Source organism: Salmo salar, chromosome ssa05 (genome assembly GCF_905237065.1).
Source record: "Salmo salar chromosome ssa05, Ssal_v3.1, whole genome shotgun sequence".
Taxonomy (NCBI): Eukaryota; Metazoa; Chordata; class Actinopteri; order Salmoniformes; family Salmonidae; genus Salmo; species Salmo salar.
In genome coordinates, this window is record NC_059446.1 from 70150633 (window position 1) to 70160123 (window position 9491).

General features: G+C 45.1%; 1 long non-coding RNA gene across 1 annotated transcript; it reads right to left on the reverse strand.

The window, feature by feature from the left end:
* Positions 1 to 6267: 6267 nt before the first annotated feature.
* Positions 6268 to 8961, reverse strand: LOC123743252 (uncharacterized). Its single transcript, XR_006770058.1, has 3 exons — positions 8848 to 8961; positions 8364 to 8493; positions 6268 to 6535 (listed from the first exon to the last, which is right to left on the reverse strand). It is a non-coding gene; the product is annotated as an uncharacterized lncRNA (long non-coding RNA).
* Between the last annotated feature and the right edge of the window lie 530 nt (positions 8962 to 9491).

A 9491-nucleotide genomic window follows, 5' to 3' on the forward strand; every position in this document is an offset into this window, starting at 1 on the left:
TCAACACTAGACACTATAGAACATCTGAATACATACACCAGTATAATACACCATACATCCAGAGAAATACAGAACGTTAATATAGGACACCACACACATAGGATATAGATCAGCTGCAGTAATATGAAATGTTATGAGAATGGCAATTTAAACCACTGAACATCTTACAGACTGTGGCTTTAAGGTTTTAAAACCCGCAATCATCTGTACATGTATTTTTTAAGTATTCTTTATCCTTGTATGATTGACGACAAGAAATAAAAACACTACAAGCACTATAAGGATTTCAGTAAATCCAGGCAATTTACAGACAGCGATCCACAAAAAACTGGCCATCTTTTAGGGGGAATGTCTGGGTCCTGATAACAAACAATGAGAACTTTCCAGAGCATTACCTCACAACGAGACCTCCACTCAACCCGTGATCTGTCCAAACGCACTTTAAGACTCACACAAACACTCACAGCATCGATAACACCCAATTACACACACGCTCGCACATGGTGGGTCCTGAACACACAATTACACGCGCTCCGGACAAACTTTTATTAACACTCAATTACACACGCGCATAAATCACCAACCAAGCGCGCACTCAGCGTGAACACACACAGGCAGGCGCATGCACGCGGGATCACAGGCAGGCGCATTCCATTCTCTGTCCCTCGCACAAACCATAGGCTGAAATAAACTCTACAAACAAAAACTCACCATAAAATAAACGTGTCTGTTTTCGACGATTACCGGGCCACGCTTCCTGAGCCCTATGCGTCACCTGCGCAACGCGGCATTGACACGTCAGTCTCCCACGGCTAACGCAATGTGACAGTGTTTAGATTATAATATCTGGCCCGTATTACTGAGCATTAACGCCATTACCGCGCCCCGCCCTCGCCAGAGACGCTCAGGTGGGCCATTCTGGGGCTGAGAGAGAGAAAGATGAGGAAATTGGGAAAATGCATTGAGGAAAGAAGGAGGAGGAAAACAACGAGAGATGTGTGAATAGGAAAACAGAAATGGTCAAATCAGTTTAGTTCCCTATTGGAATAGTATTTTGTGATTCTGGAAGAGAATGTAAACATTTGACAATTAACTGGGAAAGATTGAGTCTTTTTGGTTGATTTGACAGTTTTCAGAGGGGTTATTGTTTGAAGGGCCCTGGACTGTAGGCCCTAGTACTGTAGGCCATTTAATGAGCAGATTAACTTGCCACCTAAACCTGGATGCCATCAAAAATATCCATATTCTCAATGGAGATGGTTGAAAAGATGCTCTCATTAAATGGTTTTGTGTGCGTGTGTGTGTGCGTGTGTGTGTGTGTGTGTGTGTGTGTGTGTGTGTGTGTGTGTGTGTGTGCGTGCGCGTGCGTGCGTGCGTGCGTGCGTGTGCGTGTGCGTGTGTGTGTGTAACACGAGAGAGAAAGAGAGAGGGGGAATGAGTATGTTTTCTTTACTTTAGTGTGACGGGGTGGTTTGAGGTAATAACTAAATGGGGAAGGGGAGCCAAACCCAACCCAACCCATCCCAACCCAAACCCAAACCCAATCCAAACCCAACCCCAACCCAATCCAAACCCAACCCCAACCCAACCCAACCCGACCCATCCCCAACCCATCCCCAACCCAAACCCCAACCCAAACCCCAACCCAAACCCCAACCCCAACCCCAACCCAACCCCAACCCCAACCCCAACCCAACCCCAACCCCAACCCAACCCCAACCCCAACCCCAACCCAACCCCAACCCAACCCAACCCAATCCAAACCCAACCCAACCCCAACCCAACCCCAACCCCAACCCAACCCCAACCCCAACCCCAACCCAACCCAACCCAACCCAACCCCAACCCAACCCAACCCAACCCGACCCATCCCCAACCCATCCCCAACCCAAACCCCAACCCAAACCCCAACCCCAACCCCAACCCAACCCCAACCCCAACCCAATCCAAACCCAACCCAAACCAACCCAACCCAATCCAAACCCAACCCAACCCCAACCCCAACCCCAACCCAAACCCCAACCCCAACCCCAACCTAATCCAACCCCAACCCCAACCCAACCCAATCCAAACCCAACCCCAACCCCAACCCCAACCCAAACCCAACCCAACCCAACCCCAACCCAACCCCAACCCAAACCAACCCAACCCAATGGATATAAAGCCATTTTAATAATGAACAGCTGAACAAGCACCATCACTTCATATGATTTAGTGTTTACACTGAGCCACGTTCCGCTTCATATTGCTTTTCTCAGCCTTCATTTGTTTCTCACAAAGAAAACACTTATTATCTCAGCCTTGTTGTTTTAATTAGGGAAATGAATACATACGAATAAATGAATATGGCCTGCACCCTCCAGAAAGTAGCACCCACCCAGGCCTAGCTGCGTCCATGCCTCCCTGCCTGGGATGTATTTGCGCACTGTAATTAACACTTAATAAGTAAGTGATTCATTATGATTAGTGTGCGGATTCGCCGTAATGGCCTCACTCTGTGCTAGCAATCAAACTCACCCTGTTTACCCGTTCGTGGATCTCTCTATCCGTCTCTGTCTTCACACACGCTCATCTCCTCCCCAATCTACATATCCACCACTGTTCTTCGTGCCCCTCCATCCCTCTGTTAGTGACGGAGGGCCATTGGCTGTGTCTCGCTCCATCCATCTGAGCGTCATTAGCCACGCAGAGACTGATGCAGGCTGGGGAGGAACCAGAGCCGTCATCACACTGAGGGATCACTCACTTTTGAAGGGGGAAGGGGTGTTTAAGGGTGTGTGTGTGTGTCTGTCTGTGGGGGGGGGGTGATCCCATAATTTACTTAACAAAAGGCACATCTCAATAGGTGGTCCAGGAATGACATGACATGGCACAAGTGTGTGTACATTACTGTATTTGTACTTGGGCCATTGTTTTTGAACAGAAAAGGAAAAAAAATAGCTGGAGAGCATCTTTTAAGAGTTGGTGGGGGGGGGGGGGGGTATAGAATGAAGCCTCATGCTGAAGGAATCACTTATTATCACTCATCAAGTGGGGGATGTGTTGTGGGGTTGCACACAGGCGCCATGTGAGAGGATCATACGTTTTTGGGGCACTAATAGGAGACACCATCTTGTGATGAGGGGATCATTTGGGACTCCTTACTGGCAGAGAGAGGGATGGACGGAATCATCAATCATCAAGGAAGTGGGGGAAGAGGGGTTTGTTGGTGATGATGTCAATAATCAAAGGCCTATGCCAAAGGGCTCTGGTAGTGCTGACATTAGGAAGAACAAGAGAGAACATACAACTATGCACCAATAAATTATTTCAGGGAGGTAAGAGAGAGGTGCATGGACCTTCTACAACTCCGGGTTCTGAACCCAAACAATCTGGTTGAAGATCCATGTGGATTTTCAGCAAGCTATTCTTGACAGCAGTTTGCCTGGGTCATTATATACAGTCAAAGAACAGGTTGTTTTTTTCTCCCCTTCCTTGCTCTTTCCCTCCCTATAGAATGTTCCTCGACCTCAAAATAATTTATTGGTCATTTTAGCCCCTTTGGGAGCATGCGGCGATCAATTCTCTCTTCTCTTCATGATGGTCTTAGAGCTTGGCCACAGGAGTTTGACCTTCTCTAAAAGATCTATCCATTTATCCGTCCATCCTGCTACCTACCTATTAATGTTTTCATATTGCTTCTGGGTTTCTGGCGCCTGTTGACGATAAAGACTCGTGTTCATCAAGCCATTATCTCTGTCTGTTTGTGCAATTATATGCCCTGGTCCTAAAGCGGGGCCAAAATCAGCCGGGGAAGAAAATGACGGGTCATTGTTGAGAATATGCACTTGAGACAGAGGGAAACACATTGTGTGGGTTGTGATGGTGGGATACAGGGAAGAGCAGGGTCAGGCTGAGAGTAAATTACATATCACATTACCTAGTGAGGGTCACCCAATTCCTCCCAATCTTTCACCATCCTCACCACAGTAACAGCTCTTTCTGTCTGTCCGTCTATGCACCTGTCTGTTAACAGTATTGTAAACATTAAAGCCTATGTCCAGGATTCCTATCAGCGGCAACAGTTTCAGGACCTTGGACAGCAACCCCAGCAGGCATTGTCAGACTATAGTCACATTTCAGCACTGGACAGCAACCACTCATTAGTAAAATTACTGTTTTCTAGTATGAGAGGACCATTTATTGGCAGGCATATTACAATTGTTGCTCTCAGTATTTATATTCAATCTCTACAAAATAATATTAATAACAAGTATGAAGATCTTGCCTTTCTGGTTTTGCTATCATACCTAGAATCACCTTTATAGACATGTCATATGGTCAGACATGATCAAATGTAAACAACAGTACAAATAGACAGACAGACAGACAGACAGACAGACTCAGTCGTCTCCATGTTGGTCCCACAGGGAAATGGCTGACAGGGGTTGGGCTTCTTTCTGAGAGAGGTCACGACCTGAGGAAGTATAACCTGGTTCGGCTATAGTAAAAACTAAGTGAACATATTAACACTTTGAGAAGCATGGTAGGAAAAGCCTACTGGGGGGGGGGGTAGTCTGAACAAATGTTAGAACATAGAGATCATATTAAATGTTCTAATTCTTAATTCTATGTTGTAAAAGACATCATTATGGAAAGGAAGGTCTTTTTAATGACATATGAGGAGAGGGGATTTCAAATCCAGGCCCTGCGGTCCAGAGTGCTGCTGGTTTTCTTTACTCCCTGGTAGTTCATTGATTGATTAATGTCATCGATTACCCTCCTTTTTCCTTTTTCTCATCACTGTGATGGTTAGTTTGTTCTTATTTACACTTACATAGATAACCGTCCAGAACTTTCACCTCAATACCTCTCGTTAGGTCCATTCTACAACACTCCATTCTCTCTCTCTCTCTCTCTCTCTCTCTCTCTCTCTCTCTCTCTCACCCACGGCCTTAACATTCTCATCCCTCTCTCTCTCTCTCTCTCTCTCACACCCACGGCCTTAACATTCTCATCCCTCTCTCTCACGCCCCTTCTCTCTTTCCTCTCATTCACACCCCCTTTCTGTCCCTTCCAATCTCCCTCTTCCTCTCTCTCCCTCTTCTCTGGCTCACAGGGTAGTATTGTATATTCCAATCCCATGCTTTGCATGATTTGGGCAATAGATGAAGCCATATCCCTCTCTCCTCCTCCGTCTCTCCCCTCCCTCTCTCTCGCCTTGTTGTTTAATGTTTCAATTTGGAGGAAGCAAACATTCAATCAGACAGATTAACTGTTTAATGCATGTCATCAGTCAAACTGTCTAGGAGAGGGGGCCCCCTCGGCCTAGCGCTCTCTCCTCTTTCCCCCCTCCACCCGTGCTACGTCCTTCTCACTCCCCTGCTCTCCACGCGCCCACTGTCTACTCTCATTCAGGCTGGCCCATCCAGCACCAAGCCCAGACACAGCAGTGTACACACACACACACACACACACACACACACACACACACACACACACACATGGTTCACACTGATATACATATAAATATATAGCTTAGGCAAAGCGTCAAATGTGCTCAGACACACCAGTACACAGACGGAATAGAGACTATTTGCGTGTGTGTGTGTGTGTGTGTGTGTGTGTGTGTGTGTGTGTGTGTGTGTGTGTGTGTGTGTGTGTGTGTGTGTGTGTGTGTGTGTGTGTGTGTGTGTGTGTGTGTGTGTGTGTGTGTGTGTGTGTGTGTGTGTGTGTGTGTGTGTGTGTGTGTTTCAGCAGTACATGAAACATCCAGTGGGATTCCGATGCCACATATCTTGATGTGCTAAAGGACACGTGGTGATTCACTTAGGATGGTAAAACTGCTTTACACAATTAAGTCACACTCTCTTAACAGACGACAGTCACACACACACACACACACACACACAGACACACACACATCCCGCAGGCCAGTGGACAGGGAAATCAAAGTGACACGGATGTAGAGCAAGGGAGTGAAAGATTAGAGGAAATGAAAATAGTAAAGAGGAAAGAGGGAGAGAAGGAAAGGGTTGCAGAGCGTGGTGGAGGTGGAGTAGACTGGAAAATAGGGCCGATAGAGACATGCACTTTAGGAATGAAATGAAATACACTCTAGATGCAGCCTGAGTTATGAAGTGTATTGTAATCAAGACATTTTCAACTGTTCATTTCTGTTAAATGTTTATGATGAATGAGTATGAATGTCAGTGTCAACGTACATCTGCTTACAGACAACAGTTATATCATTTCCATTAAAACTTCTCTCGCTCTCATTTTCACCCCTTTTTTTTAAACATGCTCGATCTTGATCCCTTTCACTGCTCCCCATCTCTATGTTTCTCCCTCCCCCTCTCTCCCTCCACCTTCCTCCTCTTCCTCTCCTGGTGCTCCAGTGCATCTGGTCTCCCCCACTCTCTGACCACAGCGCTGAGGGATGGTGTCTAAACCAGGTAAGTATTGACAGGGAGCTCCAGTGACATGAGGGGAGAAGAGACAGTCAATGCCCAGACACACAGGTCAGGGGTCAATGACAAAAGGTAGGTGTCCTTGCCTGGATAGAAGAGCAGGTGGGATGGAGAAGGGAGAGTAAATGGAAAGGAATGAAGAGAGGGAAAGAGAGAGGGAAAGAGAGAGGGAGAGAGAGTGTGTATGGTTGAAAAGCAATGGACAACAAAATACACAAATATACAGAACAAGTACTGACATGTGTAAACGTGAACCCATCTCAGAGGATTAAGACAATCAGTTTCTGACACCTACACAAATCAATGGATTAGAGGTCCTCATTATATATTGAACTTTCACACAATCAAATAATCCCACAATTAGCTGTATTGAAATCTCAAATTGAGAGAAAGTATTGAGAGAGATGGACTGAGACAAAGAGAATGAGAGAGATTGAATGAAATGTTAGCGAGGAGTTGACAAGAGTGGGTATGCCACAGGACTAGGATTAGGATGCACACACACACACACACAGTATGTATTGACACAGAGGGAGAGTGTCAGTGTGTATTGAACGGCGGCGGTAAGCTCTCTCTCTCTCTCTCTCTCTCTCTCTCTCTCTCTCTCTCTCTCGCTCTCTCTCTCTCTCTTGCTCTCACTCTCTCTCTCTTGCTCTCACTCTCTCTCTCTTGCTCTCACTCTCTCTCTCTCTCTCTCTCTCTCTCTCTCTCTCTCGGATATCAGTCCCTTCTCCTCTAATCATTTCCTTCCTTCTGGCCCTCTCTTCTTTCTAATGCAATTATCCATCATTCATCTCTCTCTCCTTCTCTTTACCTATTTTTTTCTGGTTACATTACATTTGTACTCTTTGCTTGGATGGCAATGGCCTTCTGCTGCATCTTTAGTTTCCGTCTCAAACAGCTGACTCCTCTTCTTCCTTTATCTAAAGCTTCTCTTGTTGTTTCTTCTTTTGTTGGTTCTCACCTTCTGCTCTTCTGTTCTGATCAATTTACACCCTCAAAGAGTGAAACAAAATAGCACTGATCCATGTATGTCCCTCTCCAAATCCTAAATGAACTTTCCTATGGTAAATATAAATGTCTATTACATCTAACCTTTATGAACAGAATTCAATGATTATTATTATCAAGCAAATACACAGACAGTAACAATGAAACAACGTATGTGTCGATATACATTATCATGTTTTAATGAAACACTGTGATGTCATTACTCCATTTCCTGATTGCCATGGTGTCAGGTGGGACTCAGTGAGGCCAGGTGGTCTCATCTCTGCAGTAGAATAGAAAATACAACACCTGATGGTGAACAGTGGAGCACCCACCTGCTCTATAACCCCTCTGGAACTGGCCCAAATCATTGGATGCTGTTGGAGTCAACAACAACAACAACAACAACAATAGATCTAAGATCAGCTCTCCCTCCCTTAGCTTTAATCTTAGCCTTTCTGAGCAGAAAAAGATGACAGGCCTGGGACCAGCTATTTAGCTGACCATAAGATGTAGTTAGACATACAATAACAACCACCAGCCAGAAACAGACAACCCTCTAATATGTAGACCTCAACCTGTGAGCTGACACGCAGCCTACATATTTTGGGATCTATACTGTAAACAAAACCAACGCCACAGGCGAGTACAGTCTTAAGATACACTTCAGAAGGAATCAGCTGTGTGTGTCCCTCCAGTGCCCACACTCCTCTAATCTATTCACTGTATATAATCACATGTACTGTATAAGCCATTGACTGCCTTGGGCACTTCCCCTCGAAGAGGTGCTTTGTCTCTCTGCCAGTTCACCTTGATAACACACACACACACACACACTCACACAGAATGCCTTGTTCTGTGCCAGACATTCTCTTAATGAACAGAATGCGAACACTGTTAATTTGTTGACAACCTTCAACCCACCTGTACTTTCCCTGGTCTCTCTTCCTTCCATCTTGCTCAATCTTCCTCTAGCCATCTCTCTCTCTCTATGTTTCTCTCGCTCTCTCTGTCTGTCTCTGTCTCGCTCAAATATGCATGTTTTTGATCTCTTCTGAAATGAAAGTATACACATAGCTCAGATTCTGTTTTTGAGAAGTACACTTACAGTATATAACTTTAATGCAATGTAACTCGCTAAAATTAAGTAATGTAAGAGGTTAGTGATATAGGAATGAGCCAGTGACACAAGTGTTTGGTCACTTTCATATGAACCCTATATGAACTCAGTATGTTGAGGATATCCTTTGAATTATGATTTTCAGCCTAATTCAAGAAGACCATTAATCTGATGGGAAGATGTGGGTGTTTATAGCCTGGGCTAGTGTGTGGCAGCAGGAAGGAGGTTTGTTGATTTCTGGTTCTGCCAAGGAAAAAAGAAAAAGGAAGATAACGTGTATTTTCTTACCTCCTGTTAAGTCTTTAGAAAAGTTGAGTGGAGAGAGAAAATAAATCAAACGGAGCATTTTCACAGTAACAGGCGTATTGGCAGACAACCACCTTTCCCCGCAAATTTGCGAACTCTGCTTCCTGCCCTGCGCTCAGAGTTCTTCCGGAAACAGATGGTTGCCGGAATGTCCTCGAGCAAAGTTCTACACAACTTGCTAGCCAAGAGGCGCGTGACGAGGGGTGTGCGCATCTCTGACAACTTCTGCTATTTTCTATCGTCGTCCTCTTTGCATGAAAAACATGCAAACAGTCGTTAAAATATATCTTGAAGTGTAACAGCAAAAATAGACAAATGAGATGGAAGAAAAAGTAGGCATATTCGGTGCAATAGGCTATTTATCTCTACGATGGAATATATGTGGCCCACATATGTCATATGAAAATGTTAGAATGACAAGAACTGCCTACTATGTTCAAAAAGTGATGCAGTCTTGAATATTTAAGGAATCTGCAACGTGAACTCGATCTGGTGCTGACCAAAAGCGAGGTGCTGACCTGCCGCTGTCCATGGTGCTGAAATAGCTAAAGCCTGACCATAGCAAAGCGCACGGTCATTCAGCGTTCAATGAAACTCATATATAGCAACATTGGCTATAGGCCTAA